Source organism: Parasteatoda tepidariorum, chromosome 6 (assembly GCF_982258835.1).
Source record: "Parasteatoda tepidariorum strain Cologne lab strain chromosome 6, Ptep-v5.0, whole genome shotgun sequence".
Lineage (NCBI taxonomy): Eukaryota > Metazoa > Arthropoda > Arachnida > Araneae > Theridiidae > Parasteatoda > Parasteatoda tepidariorum.
Genome location: NC_141760.1, coordinates 105437369 through 105449915, shown reverse-complemented (window position 1 = coordinate 105449915; position 12547 = coordinate 105437369). Strand labels below are relative to the sequence as shown.

Sequence of the window (12547 nt, the reverse complement as noted above, 5' to 3'; positions counted from 1 at the left end):
AATGTGGGAGAAATATGTAAAAAGCTCTTATCTCTCTACTCCCCTCCCCCTCATCACTGTTTTTCACAAGAGAATCCTTGTATTTTGCTACTACTTAACAATTTTCCTATTTTCTCCCCTTTTTTTGTAAAAAAATAAACCAAAAATTTTTTTTTTCTTGTGTAACTTAAAAATCAGAATTTTTTTTTTTTTTTTAATCTTTCATTTTTTACTTGAGTCCAGAAACTATTAAAATTGTCACCAATTGTGTATCTGCAAATTCTTGTTAGTATCGTACAAATTGCTCCCAATAGAGAATCAGCATCCTTAAATTGTCCTTAAGTTTGGTGGCAATTTTGTCCTTAATTTTTATATTTTGGACATTCAGCCATGTACAAATTTGGTAACAATTTTTCTCTCAACAAAATAGAAAAAAAAAAGCTGTATAAAAAAAACATTCAAATGGAACGAAAAGAAATTAAAAGTAACTTGTTTATTTTTAAAAATTATACATTCCCATTGCAACAAAAAAAATTATCTTTTCAATTTACACTGAATTATAAAACTTTTCCACTTAAATTATTTGCTTATTTATTCATTTTTTTTTTCTTCAAATTAACAGCCTGACAAAGATGGAATGAGGTACTTCAAAGTGATGACTTGACATTCAGTCTCATTGTTGCAGAACCACATGTTTTTGAAGTCAGGACATTGAATGAAGTCAGGACATTGAAATGAAAATCAGAATTAGGACATTGAAAATGCTATTGAAGGTTAGGAGTTTCGACTGTATTGTCTCGACTGGCGACTGAAATGTAACTATAGTTTGTCTAAAGTAAGAACTCCCCTAGCCATTCATCTGGACTATGATAACGAAGTATAACTATTTCAAGTTGGGGTGTTGTAGGGCAGGTTTTAGCTCGGGTTGACGAGAGAAAGGGAATCTTCGGTTTATTGTGTTAGTTCTAGTGTAAAGAGAAGCTACCCTCCCTGAAATGCGCTATTCTGGTTTCCATAGCAGCAGATGGTTTCAGATTGTGTGGCGGGGGGAGTTCTTACCCTAGACAAAATATTCTTGCTACCTATTTTGTTCTTGGGTGACTACGGTGACTTTTTTAAGCAAAAAAGTGTCTATGAATTTTTTTTTAAACGTGGGGACTTTTTGTAGATTTAGACATTTTTTCCTTATATATTGTGATATATAATAAGCAAATGATTTTTTGCAGTTTTTCTTTTTTTTCTAATTTGTGAAAAAACGGATACTTTTTTTTGCACCATTTATGAAGTGAATATTCCCATTTGTATTCACGCGTTTAAAAAATCAAATATTGTGATACGCGTATTCATTCAATTTGAAAGCATTGCTGAGCGAAAAAAATAAGTTTCGTCTTTGGTCTCTTTATAATTCAAAACATACTTGTCACATAAATTCAATATTTATAGAGATTTAAAAAAAAAATTTAAATTTTTTTCTATTATTTTCTTTAAGTTACATATTTTTTTTTTTTTTTATGCTCAATAATCGAAATCTGTGTAAAGAATCTAGATCTATATTAGCAAAAATTATATTACTAATATATATACAGCGCTTTTATTACTCATAATGATATAGTTTATAATTTTGGTTTTTATTCAATTAAGCTTTTGTATGTAAGTATCAAAATTTCATAAAATAAGATGATAAAGAAGTTTAAAAATTATTTTTTATCATTAAATTGGAGTTTATAATTTCTTAAATGCAAAAAGTGATAGCAATCAATAGGTATGCTCCTACATACATATTTTTCTTACTAAGATTTCCTATGATTTCACCAGTGGTGAAATTTCTTAATAAATAACTGTTTTCATATTATTTATTTTAGTTTTTATATTGAATTCTGAAATCTGTATAACCTATTATATAATTATTTGAAATTTTGTTATCTTATCTTTCTAAATAATTTTTTACACTTATATCTAGTTAGTTATGCTAATTTATTTTCAGTTTATCGAATATTTTGTTCAAAGATGACATCTGAAAAATATTGCTTAATACATTTTTTTAAAGCTATGTGGTTTTTAATAATTTTAGATATTTTATTTTTAATTAATTTTCTTTTTTGAAAAATTTGATATCAGTTTGCTATTAACTAACAAGAACTAATTTTTGACCTTAATGTTATAATATTAGTAAACTCTTAAGCAGAATACTGTAAAGCTATCACCATCTGGGAAAGAAAAAACCTTTTCTTTAATATTTTAAAACGTACAAGTTTTATATTTCTTAAAAATAAATACCTTATAGATCGAAAGACATTTTAAACTGTTAATGAATTTCTTTCATGGTCACCAAATAAGATACGGTAAAACCTCGATTATCCAAGAGAAGCAATAAAATGTTTTGACATTTAAACTCAATAATCAAAAATGATTAAAGAATAAGTTAAAGGTACAATGTTAGTGAACTGATGAAAATCTGTAATGTTTGGCGACATAGAAATCTTTTTTACGCCTTTTTATACATTTGTGAAGGAAGCTGTCATTTTTTATTTAAACTGCTGTTTGTAGAAAATGCAACACCATGAAAGAATCATCAGAATCAAATGAAATTTAATGCAGAAACGACTTGTACTGATACAAATAAATGATGAAATTTTCAAAACAAAAGAAACAAATTAAGCGTCCGAAATCAGTATTTGGTGCAGCCACCACGCGCTGCAATAAGTGCTGCTATACGACGTGGCATGGAGTCAAACAGATGTTGAATATCTGCTTGAGGAAGAGAATTCCATATCGCTTGTATGCGCAACCAAAGTTCGTCTTTGGAAACTGCAGGACGCGGATCACGAGTGAGACGCCGACCAACCATATCCCACACGTGCTCAATAGGCGACATATCCGGCGAATAAGCAGGCCAAGGAAGAAGTTGCATGCGTTGTGCTGAACAGAAGTCTCTAACAGTCCGCGCAACATGTGGGCGTGCATTATCCTGCTGAAAGATAGCTCCAGGGATGCCTTGAAGGAAAGGAACGACTTCGGGCTGTAGCACTTCACGGACGTATCTGTTGCTATTGAGATTACCCTCAATTCGTATCAAATTGGATCGTCCATGATACGAAATCGCACCCCAGATCATAACTCCGGGTGTTCGACCACTATGTCGTTCAATAATACACTCAGGAAGGCAGCGTTGACCGGCATAACGTCTAACACGAACACGGCCATCATGGGTCCACAAATTGAAGCGTGATTCATCTGAAAAGACAACTTGGTGCCAATCAGCTCGCCAGTCTCTGTGCTCAAGAGCCCACTGCCGACGCAGCCGTCGATGATCCGCCGTGAGGGGAATCCTGTATAATGGCACCCTTGCACGCAATCCACGGCGCAGCAGACGACGACGAATTGACGAAGCCGACAATTGTACACCTGTAGCAGTAGACCAATGTGCTGCCAGCTGCCTGGAGGAAGCTGTGCGATCATTCACCGCCATGCGGATCAGGTGTCGATCATCGCGCTCTGACGTCACCTTCTGTCGTCCAGTGCCTGTTTTTCGAGTTGTTCGGTGCTCGTCGGTCCACTGCTTCCAAACTCGCATCACTGTGGAACTGTTCCGCTGCATACGAGCTGCTATTGCGCGATAGGAAAATCCTCCTTCTCGAAGGCCGATTATCCCCCCTCGTTCAAACTCCGTAAGTTGCTTGAATTTCTTATTCTTCCGTCGTGGAGGCATACTCAGGTCTCACTAAACGTTTGCCACTAACAAATAATCATAGACTATTTTCAACGTCCCGCTACAGCACTTTATTTATACGCTTTCAGCATCAATTCAGAGGGCGCTGCGCGCGCCACGCACGCGCGATGGCTCTGAAACTTTATTAATTTGCATAATATCCTATAATTGACATTTGCTGCGAATTTCATTTGATTCTGATGATTCCTTCATGGTGTTGCATTTTCTACAAACAGCAGTTTATTTTTATCGAAAGAGAGTCGATGTTATTGAGATAATAAAGAATTTTATTAATAGGGACAAATATTGAAATATGAGTGAATAATTTAATGTAGAAATTTGCTTAAGAGCTATCAAGGTAATTTCAATATCATGTTTTGAATAAAATGTGAAACACCTTTAATAAACAATTCTTCTTTCCTCTAACAAGTTTTAGAAAACTTTGTTGATACCTGAGATTAGAGTTTAGTAAAGAAATTCATTTTTAGATTTCACAAAATCACATCAAGGTGTTATGAAAAAAATATATCGAATTAAATTTAGCGAATAATTAGTTAAACAAACAAAAATTGTTAATCCTTTGAACAAGTAATAATAATAATAATAAATTACGAATTTACATCTCTTTAATACGAATTGTTTTAGTTCAAAAAAACATTTCGAACTGATATTAACCGTAAAATTTTGGCAATAATAATTTGGTTTACATTTAATATGTGTTTAATTGTTCTGATGTAATTTAGTAAGAGGTTTTCAATTAGATCATTATCAAATTGATGTCGCAATAAAGAATAAAAATAATTTTTCGAGTACACTTGTTCATAAAATTTTGAAACGATTAATTGTATAATTACGATTAAAAAGTAACTCATTCAGTTGTGGTAGAGGAAAAGCTTCTGACCAGGGCCTTGGACCACACAGTCTGGTGGTCTCAAGAGGGTATGACTGCACTTTCCAGACGTTGTATTTCCTCTCTATTCTCTGAATGAGAAACAAGAGATTTTGCAATCATTATGAATTGTAAGAGCATACAGTCCATGGCCAAAGTATTAGACGCACTATAAAATTCTATATAAAATCTTAATTATCAGGTGATACTACTGTTTGTCTAAGATAAGTACTCTGACCGCCACTAAGTCTGCGGCAGTCTGTTGCTATGGAGACAAGAAGAGGGCATTTTAGGCAGGGTGGCTTTGATGAAGAGGTCTCCTTTTCTTTCGCCGAGACCAGTCCTAAAGAGGGACTCCGCATCCCTACTTGAAATAATCATACCTCGTTACCATAGTCACCACCACAGTTCCAGACGAATGTCTGGCAGAGTACCTGTCGTAGACAAACAGTACACAGCTTTATTGTTTTTACACAAGTGAAACCGGTTTGAACTTGTTTACGTTCGTGTATCAATCGGTAAAATTAGACGATATATAATATAATTTCTGCGATTGGATACATTAGACGATATATTATATAAATATAGAATATTTATCGTATCAGGTATTATACTAGTATATTATAATATTTAGACCAAATGATTAGACGCACTGTAGTGTTTTAATAATTACACGTTTTGCACGTGTGTATACTTTTATATTTAAATATACCGGAGATTTTTTTTATATATTTTCTATTAGTATTTATTTTTAACGTATTTCATTACTATGTTAACTAATTGGTACACGAACGTAAGTAGGTGCAAATCGCGTTAAAACAATAAAGCTTTATAGTATATACTGATAATTAAGATTTTGCATAGAATCTTACAGTGCGTCTAATAATTTTAACAGGGATTCTATTATAAATAGATAAATAGTGTACTTTTTATTACAGGATCTTAGAAGAAATAGAACCGTAGAAGTGATTGCTAAAATCGATAAGTAACAGAACTATTTATAATTAACTGGAGAGCCTTGGCTAAGGGAAGAATGTCTTGGCATAGGCTTGTTGAGAAGGCCAAGGCCCATCCTGGGCTGCCGTGCCAATGAGAGGAAGAAGAACAGAACTATTTGGAAGACTATGGTACGTCAAAGTATACTATCCTCGTCGTGTCAGTTACTGTCCCCAACGTACTTTAAATTGTCTTCTCTACATTATTTCTATTTACGCAGGAACGATTCGATTTAAGATTTTCTAGAAACTGAAAGGGTCTTCTCGTGTGAAAATTTTGTTGAAAGAAGACTATTTTTTATGAAGTAAACGTGGTTCTACCTATGTGGTTCTAAGGCAGGGGAGCCCTCCCCTCTGCAAAGGATCAAAATTACGATGGTGTATGTCTTCGGATCATCCTCGGTGATATATGCCAGACCGTTGACAAAAGCCCATTGCAAAGCTCTAGTAAATAAAGTACCTACCTACCTCAAAGCCTATAATAATAGCAAGAAGATATGAACGAAAATTCGGACAGTTGTCTGGGTTACGAAACCGGCAATGAAAATTCAAACCAACCTCCGATTTAGAGTAGACACCGATGCCAGACCTACCGGAGTCCAGTAATCCAAATCAGCAGAAAGACTCTCGGACGAGACAAGAAATGTAGAAGATAAGACAATTTAGAACCATGTTAAAATACATCCTACGAAATATAATTTTAGAGAACTTTTTTTTAGTCTTAATACTGCGTATATTTGTAAATCGATGAAAAAAAATATGCTGTAACATGATTGAAAAGACTAGACTCAACGAGAACCCTGATATTTAGGCTAAACCATCTTATTGCTAATAATGTTGTAAAGTATATTTAATATAACAGATCTTATATTTATATAATATGAAATACGAATAGGGCTAAGCCAGTGCTGTAATTAAAAGATTATTTCTTGTGTGTGTCATTTTTACAACAGAAGAAAAACTTTTTAGCTGAGGAAGAAATAATTGGTAGAGACAGACATATTTAGATAAGTTAAAATTTATTGTAAAATTTCATTCAAAAAAAAAAAAAAATTGGTGAAAAGGATAATTTTTGGGGTAATATACCATCTCTAAAATAGGGGTGGCAGCTTAAGAGTCAGACATATAGTGTGTTAGGAAACTGATAATGAAAACTATAGTTAAAATGAAAAAATCCATGAAAAAAAGTTCAAAGATAACTTTAGATAACACAAGGTTGAATTATCTTTCAGAAAATAAATGTAATATTTGCATTAATGTAATATTTGTAGGACAATTACGAGAGACAAGGGGTGTAGTGTAATCAGGGGTTTGTCAGACAGGTTACTTTCTGTTAAAAAGAAAAACAATTTTTAATCTTTTTTTTTTCTGTATGCTTAAATCGGAAACATCTCGGTCACCCTAACTCGCCGATTGAGGTTATATGTATAAAAAATAGGTACCGATACGTATGGTTCCAGTATTAGTCGAAGGACTTCGGGTTTGAAAAATTTCCAAATTATAGCAAGTCTGAGAGAAAAGTAGCAGGTTCAAGTCAGGGTTAAAGAGAATAGAAGGGCTGGTTCACTCCTTTGTAGAAACTCTCGCCGCGCCGATCCTCCGATATTCTCTAGTGACGTCACTTTGGCGCAAAGTTCGCATTTTTGCTTCAAGAACGAATCGTTCGGCCTTAATAGCTCTAACTAATATTGAAACATTTCTTTCTGTGACATATTCTAAGACATTTGTTTTTTTTTCTATAGTGACTTTCCTCAGTTTTTGCAGTGAATTTGCAAATATTTAAAACTATTATCGAAATGCCAGTTTGCGCGATTGCAACTTGCAAAATGAACAACTATGCAAAGAATGGATTCTGAAATGACACAGTTAATATAAAACAGCAATACGTTTATTCTATGGTAAAGAACTTTTATAAAAATTCATTATCTAAATAGAAACCGCCTCATTACTTCAAAAAGAAAGGTAGGTGAAAAAATTGATAAAGGCAAAGAAAATTAAAATGTAAATAAAAAGTATAAATAAAATATAGAGTATGTAGTTGAAATTCTCCTAATTTCAGAACATATTTTTAATGTAGTTATTCGAAATATTTATGATTTTTTTTAAAAATTATATTCTCTTAAATTTAAATATCTATAAACTACATCATCGTAAATTTAAATATCTATAAGCAATTGTAAAATTTCTAATGTCATAATGAGCCTAAATTATTATTCTGTTTCAGTAATTAGCGTTTAAGGTTGATGCTTCCTAATGATTAAGTATGAACAAATTAATGGCATATTTTAAAATCAGGGATTCTAAATTTAACTCAACTTATTGTTAAAAGAATATGTAGATGAAAAAGTGTCGATATATGCTTTCATTTTTCTTAATAATTAAAGTTAAAACTAGACTTTTTAAAATAAAGTATTTATAGTGTCATTTTCGCCAGCTAGTAAAATATTTTTATAAGTTTAAAATGGTATTTTTTTTTTTAAATAATGGCCAAGAAGGTTTTTTTGAACCACGTTTATGAACGGAAATAATGTGTTAATTACGTAAAGTTTGAAATCCAATAACCAGAAAAAGTCCAAATTATTTTTACAAAGAGAAAGATGTAAAGTTATCATAATATCTTTGCTTGCGATCTCCGAGATCTGTGGACACAGTGACGTCATGAGGACGGAAATCGTAGCTTCAGCTCTAAGAGCGGAGTGAACTAGCCCTTCTATTATCTTTAGCCCTGGGTTCAAGTATTGAACCTGCAATACTGACCAATTAAGTCTGCAAATCGAATGCAATATAATGGGTTTGAGGTTTTACCTAACGATAAAGAGTATGCATATTAAGCTTAAGTCGAAGTCTAGAGTGATTATTAAATAGTATCAAGTTCAATTCCCTGTATAAAGATAGCGAGTTTCAAATATCGATTAAACAGCTGCGGCTTCAGTTGGATAATGGGTTCGAGTTTTTTTAAAAGACTCATTATAAATGTACAATAAAGAGATCAGGTAATGTTCAAATTATAATTGACTCTTCTAATAACTAGCGCAAACACCGTATGTGGGTTCGAGCCTGAATGAATTATGATAACGGGTTTGAGAACCGAATAAAATGGAATACTGACACAATTTTAATCACAACCCCTTGCATTTTAATCCGTTTGGATCCCACGCTCCTTTTATCTGTCCTCACCATCGCTATCCGATGATTAGTGCTCGTAACCGCTATCATTGGTTTTCTAATTCGATCAGTGTTCAAACCTATTAACATTCAATCGGTTCCTGAACCTACTCTGTTTTGATCAGTATTCAAAGTGGGCATCTACTATATCTTTCTTATCCTACAATCATTTGATCAGTATTTGAACTTGCAATCAGTTGTTCAAAACTCAATTGAAATCAAACCTTTCAATTGATATTTGAATCTGATATAATTAATAGCTTTTGAACTCACCGTCTTTTGAATAATACTCAAAACAACTATCACTTCATCAACCTTTTTTTATCGGTGTTCGCTCCCAGTGTTAACTTGATACTTGCCTATCATCTTTTTTAACCGGCTCCCGCTAGCATTTGAATTATAGCGGGATAGAAAGATATTGGGTTCAAGTCTTGATTACAGAAGATTCGTTTTGAAAATTGAGAGAAGTACAGCAGATTCAATTACTGATAGATAGTAGTTTCGATTATTGATCAGAAGAGACTGCATTTGAAAAGTGATCAATTGATAGAAGATTGCAGTGATAATACTGTTAATGGGTACGACTGATGAATTAGAGACTAGCTTTGATAACATAACTAATTGCAGGTTCGAGTATGTATCAGAAGACTAATTTTTGAAAACCGCAGATATTAGCAGGTTCGAATATCGATAGAAACATAATGGGTTCGAGTATTGAACTAAAGTGACTGAAGAGAATTATAAAGCAATAACTTAAGTTATGATGTTATGTTAGATAATTTTTCGAAATTCCACCTTAGTTACTCAATTTTAATTATCCTTGACTGATTATGACAAATTTAGGCAGAATTTTCAAATTCCTTAACTCGGACATTCAATTGTCAATACTCTAGAGCAGGGGTTTCCAACTTACATGAGGCCGGGGGCCACAATTAAAAACACAAATCAAATGGCGGGCCGTAACTTAATCATAATTTTATGTAGGACTCTTTTTATGTTTGAAGGAACATTAAATATTACTGTCAGATTTTTACCCAGTTGTACAAAACAGAAGTACTGAATTACAAATTAAAATAAGATTCTTAAAAATATTTAGTTGCATATTAATAATATTTTTGAAAATATTAAATAATAAGAATTTGGGCTACAATAACTTTAATATGCACCTATGTGCATATTAAAGTTAATTATTATTATTAACTTTAATTGTTATTAAACAATTAATGTGCGACAAATATATCTAATTGTTATTATATAAAACTTTAAAAAAGTTGGCATTAAAACATACATATATTGGCACATATATACATATTATTGGCACACAAAATATTCGATGAGAAAATTCAGGTTTGTCTATTGCAACCACCAGAAAATAGATATTTACATTTAAAATTTACAAATGGTTGTGTAAATATTTTCATCCAAAATGAGTAGTTTCAAAAATTTAAATCGGAGAATTTCTTCGAGAAAATTTCTAATACGCACATGCTAAATCATATTCCCAAAATACAAAAAAAAATGAAATAAAAAAGAGCAACATACACGATTATTTTTTTATTTGAATAAATATTTTCTTGGATGCAAAACCTGAGAAATAAATTCCTTTGCATCGTTGGTGGGTTAAATTTCGCAGAAACGAAGAAATTAGGTTTTTATTAACGAAAAAAGTATTTCAAATCCACATAGATTTTTTACGAAAATCGTCCGCAAAAAATGACAAATAATATATTTTAATTCGCGGGCCGGATGCAACCCCCGGGCCGCATATAAACACTGTTTACACACATAGTATCCCCAAGAAATTTTGAGCGCGCTGATTGGCTTTCTCGGCTACGCCATCTGTGACGTATGGCTATTTCATTCTGCCATGCTTGTTATTTTCAGCATAGAGCGATTTCTATACTCCAGCTTTTGTATACAAACTTGAAATGTCAGTTTTTTCAACAGAGAAACTGCCCTCTTCATTTAAAAATGAAGTAGAAAATATTTAATCAAATACCATTACCCTTAGAAGCAATGTTCTAAATTTAGACGATTGCAACAAGTGGGTAATGGAATTTGGGGAACTTACCAAAACGAAATGGAATTCTAGAAATTCCAAACCTCATGGACAAAGATTTGTTTGTAGGTAAGTAACTAGTTTAGATATTTTAAGAAAAATTTTGTATTTAATTTTTATGGGAAATGCTATTTTTGTTAAATTTATGATTATTAGATGCATGAATTCTTATGAAGCTAATATCCCTCTAATTTATTGAATAACATTGAAATTGGAGTTTAATTGCCTTGCTTAATTCTTATACTCACTGTAAAATGAAAATTGAATCGTTTTCCCTTGATATTTATTTAATTAAATTAATGTTCATCGAATTAAATTAATATTTAATTTTTTTCTTGTGGATTATTAAAATTACATCATAAAATTTTAAAATCTAAAATTTATTAGTGGCGCCATCTATTATTATAAATTAAAACTAAAAGATCTGCATTATGTCTACCTATTTAAAACTTATTTTTAATGTTTAAGATGCTCATTTTATTAATTTTTGATTGCATAATTTCCTTCAAAATAAAAAGTAATGATTATGAATTGTGATTATATATATATATATATGTATGTATATATATATATAGAGTTTTTGTCTATTTTTTAAACTGTGTATTAGAAAGTTAATTGAATTTTTTTACTAATAAAAAAGTTTCATTTTCATTTCTTTATGTAAAGAATGAGTTTGTATAACTTCTTTATTTTTATCAATTTTGGTTAATTTTAAGCAGAATTATTTAGCACGTGGCGCCCTCTTTCATTTTAGAATTAAATGAAAAAATCTGCATAAATAACGTATGTAAATCTTAGAACTTATAATTTATTTCAATATGATACTCGCTAGAAAACACATTTTATTAATTATAAATATTCTACAAATTTTTTGCTGAATTATAATTACATTTTTTTAAAACTTTTAAAATATTTTCCTCTAAGATATGATAAAATCTTTTTTAAATAATGAAATATAATTTTAAAAATTTATTTATATACATTTTAAAATCTCATATAATTAAATCAAACTTAACTTAGAAATTATTGATTTTAATTTCTAAGTGCATAACAATATTTATAATGCTATTTAATTTGAATGTTAATTAATTGGTGGTTGGTTGGTGTCGTATCCTCTATTGAATCATATTTCATGATGTGCTTGAATAGTTTTTGTTATATGTTAATTAATTCTTATATATATATTACATAAAAGCTAGCTTATAGAACTTTAATTTATTTTTAATAATTTTCAATATATTAATTTGATGTTTTACCAAAACTTGATCGTTTACCTTGCATTTACCTTAAATTCATAGCAAGTAATATCAAAAAATATTATATTGAAACGTACAAAAAATATTTTAAACAAATAAAGAAAAATATTCTAGTAAAATTTAAAGCAAATTAGATATAAATAAATATGTTATTCTTAAAATACAATTAATGACGCAATTTAATTTTTTGAGCAAAACTTAAACATCTAGTTTGAAATTAGTATGAGAAATATACTGGAACTGATTTATTATTGATTTACATTTTGGGAACAAACTACGGAGAAATGATATTGGGGAGGAGCTACAAAAAGATGTAACAAAAGGCAATGCCGAGAAAGCCAATCAGCGCGCTCAAATTCTCTTGGGGTTACTATGTGTGTAAGGATTGTTTACATGCCCCCGGGCCGCCAGTTGGAAACCCCTGCTCTAGAAACTATTAAGAATAAAAGAAGTTTGAAAAGGCAGCTTCGGCAATGACGTTTGGTTCAGAAAAAA

At 31.2% G+C, this 12547-nt stretch overlaps 1 protein-coding gene across 1 annotated transcript in view; it reads left to right on the top strand.

The window, feature by feature from the left end:
- Positions 1–6470, top strand: part of LOC147808262 (GPI-anchor transamidase component PIGS-like) — a 36717-nt gene extending 30247 nt beyond the window's left edge. Inside the window, exons 6-7 of the mRNA XM_087166339.1 lie at positions 602–752; positions 5516–6470. The gene's annotated coding sequence lies outside the window, so the exon portion shown is untranslated. The remainder of the gene's footprint in view (positions 1–601; positions 753–5515) is intronic.
- The last annotated feature ends 6077 nt before the right edge of the window (positions 6471–12547 follow it).